The sequence below is a fragment of the Lissotriton helveticus genome, chromosome 1_1 (assembly GCF_964261635.1).
Source record: "Lissotriton helveticus chromosome 1_1, aLisHel1.1, whole genome shotgun sequence".
In the NCBI taxonomy this organism is placed as follows: domain Eukaryota; kingdom Metazoa; phylum Chordata; class Amphibia; order Caudata; family Salamandridae; genus Lissotriton; species Lissotriton helveticus.
This window is the reverse complement of record NC_136057.1, coordinates 795,599,929-795,622,801: the sequence shown is the minus strand read 5'-3', so window position 1 is coordinate 795,622,801 and position 22,873 is coordinate 795,599,929.

The following is a 22,873-nucleotide window of genomic DNA, read 5'->3' as shown; positions in this document are numbered from 1 at the left end:
AATGCCCATGTGAATGTGTAACATATATGTATATATAGTTTAATACAATCTTAATGCAGATGTGGTGAACAAGGCGGGAGCAAGCCGCCGAAACGCGTCTAAGCAGCAACTGAGCAATTAAAATCGTTTGGATTATGATTCACGGAGTCAGCGCCTTATTTTGATGGAAAGTTTGGTTTGTTACAATATATATATATATATATATATATATATATATATTACGAAATTTATCCCCGCGGGGGGAAGAAGCGAGTCGCACACATCGCGTGGTTTTTAAAATCCAATTTATTTATTTATTTCTTTAAATGCTCGGTTTCCCTTATGCATTTCAGCCAATCCATGGCCTTCTTCAGAGGAGGAGCAGCGCATCAAGGAAGCTGTTCCGACATACTCTGACCAGTCCATCGCTCTTATTATGCTCGCAGTGATTGGCCTCAGGTGGTTTGCCGTGATGGACTCCGATGTTGAGCCTTCTGGTCCTTGTAGTCAGGATACAGCCGCGATTCTTTCCTTCTGGTGGGTGATCTATATATATATATATACATATATTACCTACTGGCGGTCGCCAGTAGGTAGTTATAGTTAGGACCTAGTTTCCATAGAAAATCAGCAACATTCTATTGGGAATAACTTTAACGCCGGTTGATGAATCTTCGCGAATGTCTCAAAGAAGATGGCCCGTTCCGCTCTGCTCCTTCCCTGAAAGTTTTGGGGGGATTCGTTAAGTGGGGGCTGAGAGAAAAGGGGGTCCCAAAATGTGTTTTCCCCATGTAATTTTACATAGGACGATTAGACACGGCTACAGCCCGAACGGCTGAACGGAATTACAAGAAATTTGGCAAAATGGTAGAGTCTGATTCGCAGATCACGCTTTTGCTCAAATGGTGTAAATCGATCCAGTAGTTCCTGAGAAAAAAAAAATATCTATATATATATATCTATAAGCGCACGGTGCGCAAATCGGGTGTGCGCGAGCGGAATTCTGATTTGCTGTTAGACGTCTGTCAACATTCCAATCGGTCAAAATCAGGAAGTGTTGGCCGCCATTTTGTGTCCGAGACAGACGAGAGCGGAAAAAATCGCGGGGTGCGCGCACGTTGCACGTACCCCGAGGCAAAAGTGAGTGAAAAACAAAAGTGGAGGACGTGAAAAGGGTAGAGACTCCCTGACCCCCTAGATCTTCTCAGGGGGTCACTGATGGACCCCAAAGGCCTAAAAAAACATTTAGTTTTTTTAAATAGCGAGGTGAGCGCACGTTGCACGCACCTTCGAGGCAGAAGAGAGTCAAAAACAAAAGTGGAGAACGTGAAAAGGGGGCAGGGTAGAGACTCCCTGACCTCCTAGGCCTTCTCAGGTGGTCCCTGAAGGACCCCGAAGGTCCCCCAAAACGTTTTTTTTTAAAATCGCGAGGTGAACGCAAGTTGCACGCACCCTCGAGGCAAAAATTCGCGAGGTGTGCGCAATGTCATAAAAAAATAAAAATAAAATACAGTTAAATAACAAGTTTGAGTGTTTAGATGTTGGTTTGCTCTAAAAAGAGCCGTTGTGTTTATTGAGTGTTTTTGTACCTACAAGTAAGAACCGATGCAGAGTCTAAAATTCAAGAGGAAGACTCTGTTTCCCTCATCTGTGAAATGTACACCGTCTCCTCTATAAATGCCTAGCATGTTGTAACGCAAGTTGGTGTGGTATATAGAACCCATACCATAGTCTCTGAGGAAAGCAGAAACAGACTTATTCACATGTTTCCTTGCTTTCTCAATCTGTGGACAATATTGGTTGGACCAGTTCCATTTTTGCCTTTGGCATATATTAGAATATACAAAGGCAGTTTATGGAAAAAGTGACATCAATTGCCCAAAGGTGTCCTTTAAAAGCATTTCCAGACCTACCCCAGTCAAAATGCCTAGGTCATTGCCACCACAGTGCACAATTATGAGGTCAGGGTGTGGGAGATGCAAAAAGGATTTTACCAATGACATCAATTGGTGACATCTCAATCCTCTCTGGCCAATCCACATAATATCCACATTTGGTAAGTCAAGGTTGAGAAAGCATCTATTTGCTGCATACCTTTCACTCCAGAAAATATAGCTGTGTCCTACAATCCACACTCTAAGCATCTTGAAGGGACATCTGGTTGTACTCAGATGGGCTCTGGAAATGAAATGGCAGTTTGAAAAGTAGGAATTTAGAAAAAAATGTGGTTGAGATTACGTGCACTTGGAAAAGAATAAATGATAGGTGGTTTCTGAAAATTCAACATTGAAAACTAGGGTGCATGCTACTGTTGTTTTTTAAGGAAAACTTGGTTGAGAGAAAGTGATTGAAAGGAACATTGCACAGGATTCGCTGCTGTTTTGAAAAGTCAAACACCCTTGCTGGTTTGTTTTGCAGATGAACTTTTCACCTGTGTGTTCAGTTAGGTGTCTATGGAGTGTTACCATGGTAACAGGCAGAGAGAGCATTGGGGGAAGGTTGAATTTTATGTGAGATTGAAAGTGTTTCAATGTAGAACCAATTAAAATGTTAGTTTGGTTTTGAATTTGTGTGGGAAGATTTTTGATTGTTATCCTCAAGATTAGAGTGTAAAATGAGAGGGAAGGTATGCCATTTTGTGCCTGCTGTGACTGGTGCACTATTCAGAGATTCTGCTTAAGAAAATCTGCTGTGTGATTGACACTGTTCTAAAACTAAAAAAGCATTTTTAAAGGTGAGTTGTTAATTTGTAAGGGGATCTATGTTGTGCAGTTTAAGTTAAATTGAAAAATGTATTCTAATGTGGAAGCAGGAGTTTATTTGTACAGAGTCTAATTTTGAATGTGTCTGCTTTGGGAAAAATATTGAGAAAGGAGTGTTTGGTGTGTTGATGTGTTTGAGGAGATTTTTTTTGCAGTACAGTGCTGTTGTTAAAAATGATATAATAATTTGCTTAGTTGATGTGTTTTAAAATATGACAAAAGATGTAGTCATGGAGTGAGTCATTCTTTATGACAGTTAGTGCTATAAAGTCCAAAGCAGCATGTGTGTCAGGCCTCTGAATTCCCAAATAGTCTCCATGCTGTGTAATAAAGATCCTGGGTGTGCTGTAGAAATTGCATACCAACTTTTTCAGTAGCATGTAGAAATTATTTCAGTGAATTCTCATTTCAACATTCTCAGTCCCACCTTGAGCCCCTATAATGTCTGAACACCACTGCACTTGAAACAACCTTTACAACGCAACTTTTACGGGAAAATAATTGGCCTGGGAAAATTACTGCTGTTAAGAAAGGGTAGTCTGGTGTTGAAAAGTACTTTGAGAGTGAGGGTGATGAGGTTCAAAAAATTCTTGTAGTTGACGTAGAGGTAGCGTAAGTGTATCAGATAGTGGGTGATGTGGCTATCACAGGAGATGTTGTTCATCAGTGAGGTAGAGGTGTTTTAGATTTGTTGTAGTTGTTGGAGATGTTTCTGACATTTTTCATTCCCTTGTAGAGGTTTCTTTTAATTGTATATAGCTCCTTGGTAAGATAAAGGATGAGCAGAGTGTGATCGGCATACCAGATGATGTTGAGGTTCTGATAGCATGCTAGTTGTTTAAAGTTCTATGTACATGATAAATAGCATCGGGTGGAGGTATAACCATTGTAAGATGGTCCAAAAGATGTTGGTGCTTTTGATTCAGAAGGTTGGAAACGGACGTTTAAGAGTACTAATAAGTAACTTCCAAACTAAGGATTTCAAACATACTATTTGGCCATGAGGAATGATATGTGAAACAAAAAATGACTATTTTGGGTAAATGTTATTAGCATATTTTTGTACATTACTTTATTTAGAGTGTATAAGAAAGAACTAATAATGTTTTGATACTTTGTGATTGTTGGTAATATCCCTTACTTACGTAAAAAATTGCTGTTTGAAAAAGACATTTAAGATATGTTTTTTCTAATTGTTACATTCTTAATGAAAATGTTGAATGGGATTTTTAAAGACAATCTTATTGATTGCCTTTTTTTTTGCCCGCTGTTATATGATGAGTACTATTGAACTCACTGTTTTCAGTGAAATTCTATTTATTCTGAGAACAGCAAAATAAAATACAAAACATATTGTACATATTATTTTGTATTGTGAAATATATATTGTTGAATAGCTTTATTTCGATATATTAACATATCATAAAAGCATTACAATACAGAATAAAAATGATGCATTATAATCAACTATAGACAATATAAAATCTACAGAGTCAATGATAAAACATTAATACAATTATTTGCCCAGGCATAGAAACTGCTTAGGGGCTGGATCCACTAACATTTACTGAAGCAGGAGTTTCCTTACAGTTCTTATCCGCCATGCCCAGCCCAGAAATTTAGCCAAGCAACAGGCGAACAAGGGACGTGCATCAGATCGTAATATGTCTAAAGCCTCCAAATGCGATCTAGTGCCGAGGCTCCTGCATAATGGTTTCAGCCATCTGGACCTGGGCGCTATATAAGCGGGACATTCAAACAGCAGGTGGGCAGTTGACTCAACCTTTAATTCACAAAAAGGGCAGTATGGTATAGTTTGCAGCGGAGGCTTCCAACTTGAAGTTAGCTGCCCTAAAGGAAGGACTCCTACCCTGAATCTAAAATACAGCGATCTGTCCCACGGATTGAGGATCAAGTCCAGGTAGGGTTCTCTACAAGGAAGTTCCTTAATTAGTAGGAACTCTACAGCCGATCTACAAAGATTGGAATTACTCATTCTCGCATTAGACGCCCATGACCAATAAATTTTCTTGAGCAACTGTTTTGATGGAGCTGTTCTGTTAACCCAAGCATCCCCTAGACCTATTTCATAGAGAAGCCGCTTAACTTCCCTAAGCCAGGCAACCTTATGCCAGCCAGGTAAAGCAAGGAGTTCTCTTAGGGCATCAGCATAACTGCACAATTGTGGTACATTCCAAATCCGGGCCCATAACAGGAGGGGGCGTAGCCTGACTTGCTCACTTATTGGGCGTGTGCCTGCATCAAGCAGGAGGGGGAGTGTAGGGGTACTATGTGGTAATTTCATAAGATCCTTATGAAAGTTATTTTCAAGGTATGTTAAGGTGTTAACTCTCTGAACACCCCACAGTTCTGCGCCAAACAAGGCCGCACTCACCACCCTTGCCCTGTAAATATCTAATAATGCCCCAATGGGTTTTAAGGATGAGGCACGTTGTTCTCTTAGCAGGGCCCCTGTAACCCTCTTATGGGTCAGGAAGACTTTTTGGTGATGGGATTTCCAATTCATCGAGACAGAAAGTCGTATCCCCAAATAATCAAATTCTTCCACCCTTTCAAGTGGGACTAAGTCTAGGACAGGGGGAATTACAGTTTTCCTAGGGGGGTTCAGAACAAGGAATTTGGTTTTGCTTATGTTTATGGCTAGGCCCTTGATGTCACAAAAGTCCTTAAAGCTAGAAAGCAACCTTTGAATGCCAGCAGGGGTCTTTGAGATTAGGAGGGTGTCATCTGCAAATAGGAGCGTGGGTATTTTTCTGCCAGCCAGGGAGGGTGCATCTGATGGATGTTGCAGAAGATACTCAACCACTCCGTTTACATATAGTGAAAACAGGGTGGGAGCTAGCACACAACCCTGGCGGACGCCCCTATCTACAGGAATGCGAGATGTTTTTTGCCCCTGGTTACCCCACCTAATCTGAGCAAAGTTGCGCTCATGAAACATGATAAGCAATCCCAGCAAGTATGGAGGGATACCCAACCCTTCTAGGGTATTCCACAATTGGGCTCGTGGTACCAGGTCAAAGGCAGTCCGCAAATCTATAAAGACTAAATACAGACTGCCCTTGCCCAATACAACCACTTTCCAATACAGCATTAATAGTCGAAATGTCTGTTCGATGGTACCTATTCCTGCTCTGAATCCGGCCTGGAAATCTGATAAAACCTGGTTTTCCTCCGCCCAATGGAGGATCCTACCTAGGACAACTTTACCCGCTACCTTTTGGGTTGAGTCGAGCAGACTAATTGGGCGGTAATTGGCTGGGTCGTCCCGACAGCCTTTCTTAAAGATCGGGACGACCTCAGCACCCCTCCAAGAGTCAGGTAGGCAGCCTCCCATTACAGCCTCGTTCAAAAGTGAGGCAATTAGTCTACTCCACACACATACATTTTCCTTCAGCAGATCGCCAGGAATGCCATCCGGGCCAGCAGCTTTGTTGGTAACAAGGCACCCAATTGCCCCCTCTACTTCCTTTACACTGAAGCGGCAATCATTGATTGTTAGGGCAACCGGCAGTCTGAGTGGGAAATCCATGTTAAGTTGTGATCCATCTGGAGGGATAGAATATAGTTTATAAAAATGGGCAAACCAAGCCTCCCCTGGGATGTTACAAGTCAGTTGTGCATCAATGGGCTTGTCCCTAGCTCTCATCAGGTCCCAGAACCCCTTTGAGTCTTTTTTAGAACTAGCCTCCATTAGGTCACTCCAGAAGTTGGAGTCGTGTACTTCCTTAGCATAGGCTATAGTTTTTTTATATAGATTCTTGGCAAGTCTGATTTTACCTGGGACTTTGGATTTTACAGCAAGAATAAGTTCAGATTTGGCATCCCGACATTCTGCAGAATACCATTTGTCTCTAGACTTGGAGACACCTTTCGTTACGGCCCTTGGCCTGTTTTGCGGGATGATAAACAATTCGCTTAGTGCCGAAATGGTTTCTGTGAAGGTCTTCAAAACAGTATCATCGGTATTTTCCGGTGCATCTAAACTTGACATCACTGCTGTCATTATAGTCTTTGCACGTTCCATCCTGCCCTCGTCCGCTGCTACTTTTGTCCATTTTAACCGCCTGCCACAGTTTGAAGGAGCAAGTTCATGAGATGTTTTCCATGCAGAGGTGACTTTGACCAGTTTGCTGTCGTGCCACGGCGCGGTAAGAGTTAGAGACAAGGGATTGTGGTCACTATCACAGGACGCTATAACTTCCATATCTTGGAGGAATGGCCATAAATTATAATTCAGCATGATGTAATCTATTCTGGAGGTGTGACCCACCCTATTATAAGTGTGCGCTCCCCTGAGATCTGAGTTGGAGCGACCATTAGTTGCTCTCAGGGCGTGTTCCATACAAAGTGAATTAATGTCTATGGCACTCTGCGTCCACTTTTGGATCGGGTCTAGGGCAAGCGTGGGAATGCCCCTCCTTGTGTCATCTTCCCAATAGTCCAGGATATCCTCACTCGCCAAAGGTTCAAAGCAACAGTTAAAGTCGCCTGCGAGGATTATATAGGAGTCGGCGTTACAGGATTCAAGTTCACTATTTAATCCTGTTGATGGTAACTTTGAGATCCCTCCCCTGGCCAAACTTAGATAGAGGTTAAACACTTCCAACTTCCTCCCCCCCTCACAAGATATAGATATTCTCTGAAGATCGGGGGATTGGGTGAATTTGTGTTTTACACTTAAGCCCAGTGCAATACTGACCCAGATAAGAAGGCCGCCAGAAGGGCGACCTTTACTACCCTGATGTTGGGTGGCGGGAACAAAATAAGTTGTAAAGCCTACCCTGTGTCTAGGTTCAAGGCACCAGGTTTCCTGTAAGAGACAGATGCTAAAGGGATCCAAAAAGGAGTTCCAGTCAGGAATGTCAAAGTTACGCGCAAGCCCTGCCACATTCCAGCTTAGAATCTTTAACTGAGTGCTACCTAGGGAGACCTGTAAAGGCAAGCTGGCTGGTGTAACAGGATCAGGCTCCATACCTAACGCCTCTGCAACAACTATATTTTGTCTAGGGTGGGGCTCATTATGGGATCGGGTGGGGGCCCTGGATATGAAAGGTCGCCTGCCATCCGGCAAAGCCATCCGATGGGATGGTACAGAAATCATAGGGGTAGCATCTAATTCGTGCGCTCCTGCTTGGGTTCCTAGATTGTTTAAAAAATTCCCAGCCTCCTCTATTAGCGGGGGATCAATCATAGGTTGGGTGAGTGTGGTCAATTTAATGTCCTCACAGTCAGACGGCAGGAATAAGGGATTTAGAACCCCTCTGATTAAGGAAGCTTTTACTGGCGCTGGGGGAGCAGCTTACCTTGGGAGTCAGTCGACATCCTCTAGGCAGCCAAACCTGTTCGTAGTTGGAAGGCCAAGCCAACGTCTCGACAAATCATGGTCTTTGTCTTTATTGGAGTACCCCCTCCATGGCCGGTGGCGTACCAGAGACCAATCGCCATCCTGTGTATGCGTATTGCGTGGGGGATAAAAGAAGGATAGTGGCCTAGGTACAATAGATAGGCCTTCGCCTTCAATCGGCCATGAGCAAATGTGGTGTGCCGTGTATGGATCTTCAAATGTTACCACTATGCAGTCCCCAGGACTAGATTTCTTTGAGGGACCCACCCATGGAACTCGTCGGACCATTAATACGTTGCCTTTCCGACCATTTGTGATCGGTCTGTTCACGTTGAGCCAGTGCATGATCTTGTTCTTTAGGGACCAGTGGCTCTCGTGCTGGTCATTATCAATTGGAGGAACACCCATCAGCACAACCACGTACTCATTGGCCTCCGGTGGGAGATCAATGTAGCCCCCTCGGAAATTATTCTTCATACGTGGGCCCTGGGTCGAATGGTGAACTGCTTTGCTGACGGTTGTTCTTAAAGGAGCACCAACATTGGGCTGAGCAGGGATTCTGGTGGTGGGGGGCTTTGTTTGTCTAGTTGGGGGATCAGCCAATCTTCGATCCGCACCAATGGTTCGTGGTTTGGGAACTGGTCGTGCTGTGGCAGGTGGTGGGGGGGTGGATTGTATGGCTTGTGGGACTGGGCCTTTCCAGTGCTTAATTTGTGCCGGTGCTTTCCGGTGCTTAGCACCGGCACTTAAATGTCAGGGCCGGGTCTACTGTGCGCACACCCAAAGGATGAATAGGTTTTGTAAAAATATATATATGGTATTGGTATATACCTTTTATTCTCTTTTACTTGTACTATATGCGGCCCCAGGCCCGGCCGGCGGCCGCAGCGTGTTTTTTCATGTCATAGCAGTCAAAGTGTGTGAGAGTCTGTCATCATCACCGATCACCGGCGTCGCGTCAGGCCAGGGTGCAGTGTTTTCGGTTTTGCGAGGGCGACTCGAGTTAGTTGCTAGCGCGAGTCGAGTGGAGTGAGTGCCCCGACCTCCTCCCCCCCTCCCGCTGCCCCTCCCCCTCCATCGCAACCAGTACTGGCCGTCTGCAACTCACATTTCATCTGCACGTGACGTGAGGTAGGTTAGGTAGTAGTAGCACTAGATGCCCCTGCCCAGGCTAAGGGAGTCGACGAATAATAGTATTATAATTTATTAGTAAGTACTGATATTGAGATAAATATCAAATGTGCCAGGCAGCCGCAGCCAAGTAACCCAAGTTTCGTTTCATCATGGTGGACGCAACAGACTTGTTGACAGTTTCTTTGAGTTTGCCAGTGGGTGGGCGGGCCGTTCAGAACGCGCACAAATGTATTTGGCCGGGCTGAGGTTCTGATGGGGGTAGGGGAAAGCGTAGATTTTTTTTCACTTGGCAGGCTGCCACCAGTTGCCACGCCACAGCATAAACTGCGCAGTTTAGTTAACTGCAGTATGAGCACCGGCACCCGCATTCAATACAGGTATGATTTTTTGTATATAGAATGGACTTGCTTGCTTCATAAAAGCAACAAGAGCTGCCTGCTCGGGGCTCTCGATCTAGCCAGGCCCAATAGTCTGTTGCCAAATGCCAATGCCGTACACACACGGGACTGTTTCGTTTGTTGCACAAAACCTGGCTTAAGTTTCTCCAGACATTTGATTTTGAAGAACACTTTTATTCATGTGATAATGCTGGATCATGTGTCCAAAAATCCCCTGTTTTTTGTAAATGAATCCCACCTTCACATTGACCGGCGTGCCTGACTACCACCACTCACCCTTCTCGTTGGTATCGGTGTCCAACGTGGCTTGGAAACAACTCTATTTTAGCTAGAAGACGCAATTATTGCAGACTGTGTCTGTTGCCGCTCATTCTGCTTTCTGTATCTCAAATGGTATTGCACCCTTTCTGATGATTATTTCAAGCACACCCTCTGTAAGGATTGCAGGTTGGTTCCACAGGAGCGTCAGGAATCCGAAGAAAAGTCCGCAGCCTTCCCCTACGGCCTTCCGACTCTATCAAGCACTAGAGTACGAGAGACACGCCAGGGGAAAACAGGGAAACAAAACAAGGAAAGGTGGGGAGTGAAATGATGATGTTCAATGGTGATCTTCTAGATTCTATGTGTGATACATCAATTGATGAACTGGAAAAACTGGTGGGCTGCAAATGAAGGCAAGTATGTAACAACAATCTGCACACTGAAAGAACACGCTAAGAAACCTATAAACAACAACAGCACATACCCCTGGTTACTATCTTGTAAAAGAACGTACATGTAGCGCCTCTATGAGAAACTTCATCAGGAGCTGTGGCAAAAATGACATAAGGGGTTAGCGAGCAGGTACAATACGTGGTAGTGACAGTACTGTGTGATTGATATCTTTCTCACTTAATATTTTGTAGAAGTTCTGAAGAACCCTTTACAAGCGAGTGGTCTAACAAGAATGGTATTTTTGACTCTTCTTATGATGACTTGACCCGCTATAAAAAAGAACATAACATCTATCACTCGTGAATGTGCACAATGTCAGACAAAATATAAAGCAGCGCAAAGAGCGCTGTTACCGTGATTCTTTGGCAGAGAGGCTGAAGTCCAAAATGGTCCACGCAAGGATAGCTCCAAACACAGGGCGGAGAAAACCAGGATAACCAATCCAGAAAAGGGAAATACGGAGGGTGGAAAAAAATGGAAGGGGAACGAGCAATAGGGAAACCTAACTATTCTATCTAAGGGGAAAAAACGAAGGAAAGCAGGAAAACTCAAAGCTGAGCCCAGCCGGATGGCGGAGCTAAGCCCGGCCGCCGGGCGGAACTCAAGGGAAGGGGAAAAGGAAGGCTCCTGCAGAGTGTTGAGCCCAGCCGGATGGCGGAGCAATGCCCGGCCACCGGGCGGGACTCCAAGGAAAGCAGGAAGTGGTTCACGGCGAAAGTCGTGAAGTGGCAGCACTCGTGCAAAAATGCACCAAAGGGACGCCTGGAAAACAACAGCGTGTAAGCACAGGAACTCCAGGCTAAAACGGAAGTCAGGCACAGGAAACTAGGACGGATGCGGAAACGAGGGGAGCTTGACGCAAGAACGTGAAGCGTCGCTCCTTGTTTCCCGTTGCTTTAAATAACATAATTCTTAAAGGGACAGTGTAGGGGAGTCCCGAGGCATGACACCCTAAAGGGTCTTTTCTCCCTCGCTTTAGATTAATTACCTTGCATTTCTTGCTTGCTTCGATGCCAGGGTACCTGGTTTGATCGACTTTCTACTTGCACTTGTGACCAGTCGCAGCACCAGTCACTTTGCGTTCTTTGCACCCTTTATATTAATCCCTCAAGCGCCTCTTAGCCCCTTGTTTACCTGCCACTGTTAGGCGCTATCACTTTCTCCTACTTTTTATTTTTTACAATATTTAGCAACCCCTGAAGTATGTTTTGCTATTTTTTAACTTCATTAGAGTTGCATTAAGTATTACAAAGTGGCATGGCTCTTCTGTTAAATTGTAAGTTTTCGTAATAAGAAGCACTGTGCTTTTAGAAAACTGTTTTAACTAACTGTAGTAATTTTATGTTTATCCGATTGTTTGTTATGTTAAAATCACTCAAGTCACTTGCTACGCTGAAATTTTGCATATTTTATTCTAATAAAGTGTGCCAGTTTGAAAGTTTTATAGGATTGTTTTATATTCGCAAGGCACTTATTTGATTTTGTTTTTTTATCTTTGTATTTATGTCGATCATTTTATTTCTGCGTGCTTTTTAGGCATGCTTGCCAAATGCAGTTATGACTAACTTAGCTGAACACCAGAAACTGCATCTTTTTAAAATAAATGGTGGCAGATTTACAAGCCCCCTGCGCCACCAGTGCATCACTTTTTGTGACGTACTGGTGGCATATTTCGCTGCTCCATATTTACAAGGACAGGAAAAGCCAACCTGCGTGGCTTAAAGCCACCCTACGTGGCTTATCCTGTCCTTGTAAATAAGGCCCCTTTACATGCAGCACTTTGCGTGAAAGGGCCGTTCCATGGGTGTTGCTATGGGTGTTCCCACGCAACACCCATGGAACCAGACACATTTCCAGATGTACGAGGAATCGTAAATCTTGAAATGCGTCAATATGCTACGCCTCCCCAGAGGCATAGGGAGGCGCAACGAGGAGAAATGTTTTCATTTCTCCTCGTTCTTTTTCCTCTTTCAATGCGTGCTGCATTCTACAGCAGGCATTCAAAGCGGAAAATGCCTGTAGTGATTGTTTTTATGCAGGAAGGGGACCCTTCCTGCACAAAAACAATCTCCCCATGACGCAGGCTGTGTGAAATGTTCTTGTTGAGCCTAGCAAAGGTAGTGACAAATGGAATTCCATGTAACTCGATAATAGCTGCAGATGTTCAGGTACGGTAGGATATCAGTGATTGGGTCTGGTGTGGGGATGGTGTGTTTAACATCACAGGGGACAATATGAGTGGGGGGTGTAAGCCACTTGCTACAGCGGGAATAATTCCATTCTGATATATTAGCAAGTATGTAAAAGTTGTATCTTTAAGCTCATTATACACAATTAGACTCTGCTGAAAATTACAAAACTAAGCCCTTTTTCACATACCCTAGTATTGACATGCACTTTTGATGAAATCTTTTTCAAAATTTTTGCAAGGTGGAGGAACCTCCTATCAAAACTTTATTTGAGGAAGGCTTACCTGCTGAAATTCAGATTGTATATTACATCTGGCTTTCAGCCTGTCAGTTGAGGATGTGGGTGGAGCCAATAAAGGATGTGGGTGGAGACAGTGGAGGAAGTGGGTGGAGACAGGAAAAGTGGGTGTGGCCTCCGACAAATGTTTGAGCACCTGTACTTCATATTTTACAAATTAAGCACTGGGCCTTTCTCTATAATACCTTGATTTTCTAGTCCACGCAAGCCAAGAGTAGCCAGGGCTATGATACTCTTTTCCATCTTTAGCAGATTGTTTTCAATGCGTGATAGCCTCAGATCTAGAGGAGAAAGAAGCTTCTTTAGTGATTCCCAGACTAAGCCTATAAATTCCCCATCCCTCGTATCATGCCCCTCTAGGTGTGAGCCGTCTCCCTCGCAGCAGTTATGTTAAAAGATGTGGAGGCAGTTGTGTTAACAGATATAGAAGCTGATCCCTCTTCAGCTACCTCTATATGAGCCTGGGGCAACGATGCACACTCTCCTATAGCCTTATTCACAGGTACACTTCCCACATTGAGCTGACTATTACCATTTATATTGTTGCATAGAGGAATTTCAGGAGTTACCAAAGAGGGGGAAGTGGGTAACTGACCAGGAGAAGCCACAGGTAAAATCTGATTATCCAACTGATTTGCCGAATACAAGGATAGGGCTGGGGTAAGAGGAATCGAACTATGATGGACAACTGCCTGTATAATTCCGCAACACGTATTAGCTGGACGCTCTGGAGTTACAGCAGCTGCTATGTGTCCCAAGGAGGATTTTTTGGATTTGGCAAAGTCCTGGGACAGTTTTCTAGCCGCGGCCAAGTCCAAGGAGACGCGAGTCTGCAGTTTGGAAATTTCGGTATCAATGGCTAGGTTTGTACGAGTAATAAAATCGTCCATGGGTCCATTTGTTTGCAATCCACCTTTAATGGCCCTATTACGTGCTGCCCGGGTACACATAACTAACAAAATGAAGAACCCACCTCAGCAAGAGTAGAGGAACAGTATTAAACAACCAAAGAGCAAGGGGGTTGGGCCAGTCCAGTCCTCTCCGTACTCGAACGGCCTCAAACGGCCCGCTCTTAGCCCGGTCTTCGCCCCGCGCTGCGTCCCGCGCTGCGGGAGTTTGCGATTGTGATGTAGAGGGCGTAATGGGCGTGGTGGGCGGGGGGCGGGCCAGCAGGGAGAGCGGACCGGATGGTGGTTTACGGTCTAGCAGGGACTCCTGGTAGTTGGAGTCCCCTGCACGCTCGCAGCCCCGCCGAGCCTCTCGCCCAAGCCGCCTTGCTGTCCCTCTACACTGGCAGGTGTGGTCTCACGCACTCTTGTGCGCTGCGGCACCCGCGAAGCGGGTGCGGCGAGATATGGGCGAAAACAAATCAAACAAAGCAGACCGCCTGGTCAAGGATGCCTCCGTCGGTATACAAACTGGTGTAACTCTATTTTTTCTTCTCTTCCACAGATACTATATTTATTAAAAATAGATTATTAACTTTTCATTACTTATAAGGTGAGTATGAGAAACAAAAAATACTTTCTCATCACTCTCCTACTTCTCTTAACCTTTTTCACTTTCTTCACTTTGTCTCACTTTTTTCCATGTTTCTCTCCCTGTCTCCCTCTGTTCATTGCTCTCCCTCTCTCTCACTCACTCGCTCCCTCTCTTTCCTTTACCCTTAATTTTCTCTCCTCTCTCTTTCTATCACTCCTCCTCTCTTCCTCACTCACTTTCCCTCTCTCTCTCCCTCACCTTTACTGTCTTTCTATTTATGTTCCCTTCACTCCTACTTTATCCCTCAGTCCCCTTTCCTCTCTCTTAATATCCTTCCTTCGCTCTCATTCCTCTTTCTTCACCCTCATACCCCTTCTCTCACTGTTACTGCCTTTCACTCACCCTCAGTACTTTTCCTTCACTCACCTACCCTCACTCCCCTTCCTTCACTCCTCTTTGTTCACTCCCTCAATACATCTCACTTACTCCTGTTTGTTTATTCCTTCCCTCACTTTTTTCCATCCATTTTCTCTCCCTGTCTCCCTCTGTCTCACTCACTCTAACTGCCTCACTGCTTCTCAGTTCCTTGCTCTCCCTCTCTCTCATTCTGTCCCTCTCTCTCCCTTACCCTTAAACTCATTTCTTCTCTCCTTATATCACTCCTCCTCTCTTTCTCACTCATTTTCACTCTCTCTTAATTGTGTTCCTTCTTTCTCATTTATCTTCCCTCAACCTCATACTCCGCCCGTAACTGTCACTGCCCTTCACTCACCGTCACTCCCTTTCCCCCTCTGCACTGTATCCTATCTGTATTTCTCACCCATTCACTTTCCTGCTCCCTTTTCTACACTTCCCCTCGCTCTGCTTCTCTCACTCCCCTTCCCTCACTCTCCTTCCTTTACTCCTCTTTTGTCACTCCCTCACTCCATCTCACTTACTCTCCTTCGTTCACTCCCTCACTCACTTTTTTTCATCCATGTTTCTCTCCCTGTCTCTCTCTGTTTCACTCACTCTAACTGCCTCACTCCTTCTCAGTTCCTTGCTCTCCCTCTCTCTCATTCTGTCCCTCTCTCTCCCTTACCCTTAAACTCCTTTCCTCTCTCTTTATATCACTCCTCCTCTCTCCCTCACTCATTTTCCCTCTCTCTTAATTTGGTTCCTTCTTTCTCATTCATCTTCCCTCACCCTCATATTCCTTCCCTAACTGTCACTGCCCTTCACTCACCGTCACTCCCTTTCCCCCTCTCCACTTCCTCCTGTCTGTATTTCTCACCCTTTCACTTTTCCGTTCCCTTTTCCTCACTCCCCCTCGCTCTCCTTTTCTCACTCTATTCCTTACTCCCCTTCTCTCACTTCCCTTTACTAACTCCCTCCATCCCCTCACTCCACTTCTCTCTCCCTCACTCCCCATCTCTCACTTTCCCTTATTCCCCTTTTCTCATCCTCATACCCCTTCCCTCACCGTCACTCCACTTCTCTTACCTTCACTCCCTTTACTCTGCTCTACTTCTCCCTCTCCATCTCTTACTCCCCTTCCCTGTCTCCGTTCGATGCTCCCCTTTTCTCACTCCTCCTCCCTCACTTTCCTTTCCTTACCGCCCTTCCCTTACTCTTTCTCTCCCCTTACCTCACTCCCCTACCCAAAAATAAAAATCAGGTAACGAAAAACTGCTCAACAGGATCCAACAAAATAAAATAAAAAAATGATCTGCGGGAGCATGTGTGCTGCTGAATATTCATCTCGATCAAGTTCACACTCTGCTCTCCATAGCAGAGGATCTCGTAGCAGAATTTGCATTTTATATGTACATTAGCCAAAAGTGGCCGGACATCTAAACTCGATGTCGATGGAGATGCTCCTCCTGTAGAGGTGCTGGGGACAGCAGCTGGAGAATTAGTAGCCAGGGCTCTTGTTGAAGCACGTGCAAAGTTATTAGGATGCACATTCTTACGTGACGGATCATGACGGATGCTGAAAGAGTAGTGTTTGTTAGGATTTCCTCTAGACAGCACACTTCCACAGATGTTACAGGTGACCTTCAGGGCATTAACTTTTTTCTGCCCCTCTGGATAGCTGAAAAACTTCCAGATGAAGGACTCCTTGGTCTTCTTAGCACGTGGCTGCTCTTCAAAATACTCCACATCTGAGTCAGATGATGATGTATCCTGTGGCTGCTGTTGCTCTGCCATTTTGCCAACAAAGCTGGAACAAATCAGCTAAGAACCTTCTCCAGAAAAGTGAAAGAGATAGTGAGGGAAGTGGGTGGGGTGTTTGAAGATTCTGGAAAAGAAGTAGTGTAAACCAATCAAAAGTGTTGTTTTCTAGTCACATGACTTTACGTGCGCGCACGGGTGCGCGCACGTTGCGCGACCGTCGCATATGAATGACGTTTTAACCGATTTTCGTAAAAGGAGACTCCCTGACCCCCTTGGCCTTCTCAGGGGTTCCCTGAAGGACCCCAAAGGGCAAAAAAAAATTCTTTTTTTTTAAATCACGAGGTGCGCGCACGTTGCACGCACCCTCGAGGCAGAAGTGACTCTAAAACAATAGTGGAGAATGTGAAAAGGGGGCAGGGTAGAGACTCCCTGACCCCCTAGGCCTTCTCAGGGGTTCACATTTCTTGCAATGTTTTTATGTTACGGTGAGCAGAGTGTGGACTTGATTGATAATAAGATCACACAGCACGTATGCTGCTGCAGTTAATTTTTTTCATTTTCTATTTTTGTTCCAGTTGAACACTTTTTTGTTATCTGTTTACTGTTTTTGTTTGAAAAAAAATCAAAAAAATATATACAATTTTTACAAAAATACAAAAAAAATACAAAACAAAAAAGACAAAAAAACTGTTTGTTTCAGAACTAACCTCACTTCTCAAAGAAGAGCTATATCTTTTATATACTGTGTCATACTTTTTTTGAATGAATGTGTAGTGTATAAATGAATGTCTGAAATGACTGAGTGAAAAGGAGGAAAGAATTGATGGAATGAGTGAGGAAAGGGTAGTATGGTGAGTGAGGAAAGGGGAGTCAAAGAGTGACTGAAACAAGGGGACTAAGGGTATGGGAGTGAGGTAAGTGGAGAGAAAGAGTAAGGGAAGGACGTTTAGGAAAGAAAAGTGAGAGAGGAGGAGTGAGAAAAGGGTGGCACGGAACAGAGACAGAGAAGGGGAGTAAGAGATGGAAAGGGAGAAGTAGAGCAGATTGAAGGGAGTGAAGGGAAGAGAAGTGGACTGACAGTGAGGGAACGGGTATGAGGGTGAGGGAAGGGGGTAATGGAAAGTGAGAGATGGGAAGCGAGGGAGAGAGAAGTGGAGTGAGGGGTTGTAGGAACTTAGAAAAGGGGAGTGAGAGAAGGGGAGTAAAGAATGGAGTGAGAGAAGGAGAGCGAAGGGGAGTGAGGAAAAGGGAACGGGCAAGTGAAAGGGTGAAAAATACAGACAGGAGAAAGTGGAGTGGGGAAGGGTAGTGACGGTGAGTGAAGGGCAGTGACACTTAGGGAAGGTGTATGAGGGTGAGGGAAGGGAATGAGAGAGAAGGAAGGAGATTAAGAGAGAGGAAAGGGGACTGAGGGATAAAGTAGGAGTGAAGGAAACAGAAAGAGAAAGACAGGAAGGGTGAGGGAGAGGAAGAGAGAGAGAGGGAGAGAGAAAGAGAGGGAGAGCAAGTGACTGAGAGGGAGTAAGACGGTTAGACTGAGTGAGATAGAGGGAGAGAGGGAGAGAGAAATGGAGTGTAGGGGAGTGTGGGACTAAAAGAATGGGAGTTAGCCAAAGTGAACGAGGAAAGAGGAGTAAGGGAAAGGGACTGACCGATGGAGTGAGGGAAAGAGAGTGGGGGGAGTGAGAGAAGTGGAGGGAGTGAAAGAGAGTGAGCGATGATATGAAGGAAAAAGAGTAAGGGGAGAGTGAGAAGAGACTGAGCGATACAGCAAGACAAGGGTAGTGATGGAGGAAGATAGGAAAGAGAAGTGAGGGACAGAGAGGGAAAAGACAAAGTTGGACAAGGTGAGTGAGGATGAAGTAAGAGTATTGATAGTGAGAGAAGGAGTGTAAAGGTGAATGAAGAGGAGTAAGGAGAATGAGGAAAGGGGAGGAAGATGAAGAAAAGGAAGGTGAGTAAAAGAGAGAGTGATGAAAGGGAATGAGAGATAGAGAAATAATAGAGTGATGAAAAGGTATTTTTTGTTTGTCATACTTACCTTATAAATAATGACAAGTTATTAGTACTTTTTATTATAAATATAGTATCTGTGGAAGACAAGAAAAAATTGAGTTATAATATATGATTCACAATACAAAAGAAAGTAGAAGTGAAAGAAACAGAAAGGGAAAGAAAGGAAGGGTGAGGGAGAGAGAGAGAGGGAAAGAGTAAGACAGAAAGAGAGGGGGAGCAAGTAAGTGAGTGACAGGGAGTGAAGTGGTTAGACTGAGTGAGACAGAGGGAGAGAGAAAAGGAGTGAAGGGGAGTGAGAGACTAAAGGAATGAGAGTTAGCAAAAGGGAATGAGGAAAGGGGAATAAGGGAAGGGTATTGTTGGATGGAGTAAGTGAAAGGGAGTGAGGGTGAGTGAGGGAATGGAAGCAAGAGAAAGGGAATGCGACTGATGCACGGTGAGGAGAACATGAATTGGGGAAGAGGATTCAGATTGAATGAAGGGCAGTGACAGTGAGGGAAGGGATATAAGATTGAGGGAAAGGGAGTGATTGAAAAAGAAGCATATTTATAGAAAGAGAGAGAAAATAAAAGGAAGAGTAGTGAAGAGAGAGGGAGACAGTGAAAGAGACAAACAGAGAGTGAGGGAGTGTGAAGGAGTAAATCAGTTATAGTGACTGAGACAGAGGAAGGGATTTAGAGACAGATGGAGGAAAGGGTAGTGAGGGAGGGAATAAAGGAAGGGAACTGAGCGAAAGGGAGTGAGGGAGTGAGAGAAGTGGAGTGAGTGAAGGGGAGTGAGGGTTGATGTTGTTGAAAGAGAGTAAGGGGGAGTGAGAAGAGACTAAGTGATACAGCAACACAAGGGTAGTGATGGAGGAAGATAGGAAAGAGAAGTGAGAGACAGACAGGGGAAAGAGGGAGTTGGACAAGGTGAGTGAGAGTGAAAAGAGAGTACTGATAGTGACAGAAATACTGTAAAAGTGAATGAAGGGCAGTAATGAAAATGAGAAAAGGAGAGTAAGATGAGTAGAGGAAGGGGAGTAAGAGACAGATAAAAGAATAGGAAAGGGAGAAAGAGAAGTAAGAGAGTGAAGAAAAAGTATTTTCTGTTTGTCATACTTACCTTATCAATAATGACAACATAATAGAATATTTTTGCATAAATATAGTATCTGTGGAAGACAAGACAAATTGTGTTATAATATGTATTTCATAATACAAAAGAAAGTAGAAGTGAAAAAAACAGAAAGGGGAAGAAAGGAAGGGTGAGGGAAAAACACAGAGGGAGAGAGTGAGACAGAAAGAGAGGGAGAGCGAGTGACTGACAGGAAATGAAGTGGTTAGACTGAGTGAGACAGAGGGAGAGAGGAAGAGAGAAATGGAGTGAAAGGAGTGAGAGACTAAAGGAATGAGAGTTACCAAAAGGGATTGAGGTACGGGGAATAAGGGAAGGGGATTGACAGATGGAGTGAGCGAAAGAGTGTGAGGAAGAGTGCTGGAATGGGTGCAGGAGAAATGGAATGAGAGTGATGCAGAGAGAAGAGAACATGAAGTGGAGGAATAGGACTCAGATTGAATGAACGGCAGTGACAGTGAGGGAAGGAATAGAAGGGTGAGGAAAGGGGAGTGATGGAAAAAGAAGCATATTTAGAGAAAGGAAAAAGAAGTAAGTGAGAGAGAAGGATTTATGGAAAGAGAGAGAAAAGAAAAGGAAGACTGGTGGAGAGAGAGGGAGACAGTAAAAGAGAGAAACAGAGGGAGAGTGACGGACTGTGAAGGAGTAAATCAGTTATAGTGTCTGACACAGAGGAAGAGACTTAGAGACAGATGGAGGAAAGGGGAGTGAGCGAAAGGGAATGAGGAAGTGAAAGAAGTGGAGTGAGTGAAGGTCACTGAGGGATGATGTGAAGGGAAGAGAGTAAGGGGGCAGTGAGATGAGACTGATCGACAAGGGTAGTGATGGAGGAAGATAGGAAAGACAAGTGAGGAACAGACAGGGGAAAGAGGGAGTTGGACAAGATGAGTGAGGGTGAAGGAAGAGTACTGATGGTGAGAGAAGGAGTGTAAAGGTGAATAAAGGGGAGTAAGTAGAATGAGGGAAGAGGAGTAAGATGACGAAAGGTAAAGGAGTAAGAGAGAGAATGAAGAAAGGATAGAGAGAAAGAGAAGCAAGAAAGTGATGAAAAAGTATTTTTTGTTTGTCGTACTTACCTTATAAATATAATATCTTTGGAAGAGAATAAACAATTGAGTTATAATATATATTTCACAATACAAAATACAAAATAATTTGTACAATATGTTATATATTTTATTTTGCTGTTCTCAGAATATATTGAATTTCACTAAAAACAGTTAGTTCAATACTACTCATCATATGACAGCGGGCAAAAAAAAACACAATCAAAAAGATTGTGTTTAAAAAACCCATACAACGTTTCAATAAATAATGTAAAAATTAGAAAAAAACATATCTTAAATGTTTTCTTCCAAACACCAATTTCTTACTTAAATATCAACAATAACAAAGTAATAAAACATTATTACTTCTTTTTTATACTCTCTAAGTAAAGTTATGTACAAACATATATTAACAACATTTACACGAAATACTCATTTTTGATTGACATACTTTTCCACATGGCCAAATAGTATATGGAAAGTCCTTTGTTTGGAAGTTACTTAATAGTACTCTTAAACTTCCTTTTCCCGACCTTCTGAAGCAAAAGCTCCAACGTCTTTTCTATTATCTAACAATAGTTATATCTCCACCCGATGCTATTTATCATGTAAGCTATCAATATCTCAACATCATGTGGTATGCTGATGACACTCTGCTCATCCTTTATCTCAGCAAGGAGCTGTATACTATTAAAAGAAACCTCTACAAGGGAATACAAAATGTCACCAACATCTCCAACAAGTACAACAAATCTAAAACACCTCTGCCTCACTCATGATCAACATTTCCTGTAATATTCATATCACTCACTATGTGATATACTTACACTACCTCTATGACAAGTACAAGTTTTTTTTTTATCTTGATCAGCCTCACTCACAAAGTAATTCTCAACAGCAGACTAACCTTTTTTAACAGCACTAATCTTCCTAGGCCAATTATTTCCCCTAAAATTTGGGTTGTAAAAACAGTAGGTAAGAATTTGGTAAGTCAAAAGGCAAACATTGTTTAAAAGTCAATTGAGTATCCTTATAATGAGTCCAGCCTTTTGGACATTTTAAATAACCTGTGTAATGTCCTGATGTTGTAGAAGGACCATCATGGAAAATAATTGCTACAGTTACAAAAGTTCTTCCTGAAATTGATAATTGAGAAGCCACACAATTTTTAATTAAAGTTGTCAATTTTGTTCCATCAGGTCTACATCGTTGGAGCATTAAAATTACATCCTGTTCATATCTTTGTAGAAATAATGTTGATAACATTTGTGAGGTACATTGGGTACAGACCATGTTTTGTTTTGCTTCTCTAACTAGATTATTAAAAGACACTGATTTGCAGTCTGGTAACGTCAACTATATAAATCTTTTAGTGTCTATTTCAGTACTACTTAAAAACGACCAATTGTCACAGTCATGTTGCCATTTATAGGAAAGGCCAAAAAGATGTTCAATGTATATACCTTCATCTTGCAATACAAAAAGCATATACATTAGAACTTTCTGACAATCTTGCTGAATATTCTGTGAAAATTGATTTAGACCAGAACATATGTCTGAAACATTTTGAATATCAGAAACACTTTCTATTTTTGTTTTATCACTGCTACATTTCTCAAAGACAGAATTCAACAAACAACAAAATCTTTGATCCTGATTTTCAACAATCTTTTGTTGTAAATTTTGAAGAAAAAAAACAATATTAACCACTACATTAGCATAGCAGTTGACGCCAGAACTGTTTTCAAACTGAAATCCAACAACCTCTTCAATACTATCCTTTTCGCTTACAATTACTGGTTCATCTAGTTTTTTTCTTTTCTCTACAACCTCGCTACAATTTTTCTCATATCCTCTTTTTCGACCTACTGTAATGTAGTTCTTATATTCCCAATAGGCTCTGCGCATTGGAATAACATAAACAATAGTTTAGACGTAGGACTGAGGTCGACTAGGTCTCTATTGAATATGTTAGACTCAATTGTGAATGCCAGCTAGCTCAGAGGTCACTAGAAACTTTTTCGAATAAACAGGAAGGTGTTACCTTTCCTGAATAGACAAGAAGGGATTAGTTTCTGACAACTTTGCTCCCCCCAGAATAAGGAGTATATCTCCAGAGTTGCGGAAACAATAGATAACTGTTTTACTCAGTCAATCGTGCATGCTTAGTTTCACCAAAAGCGCAGAGAAATAGAGGGACGGGAGTTTTCAATA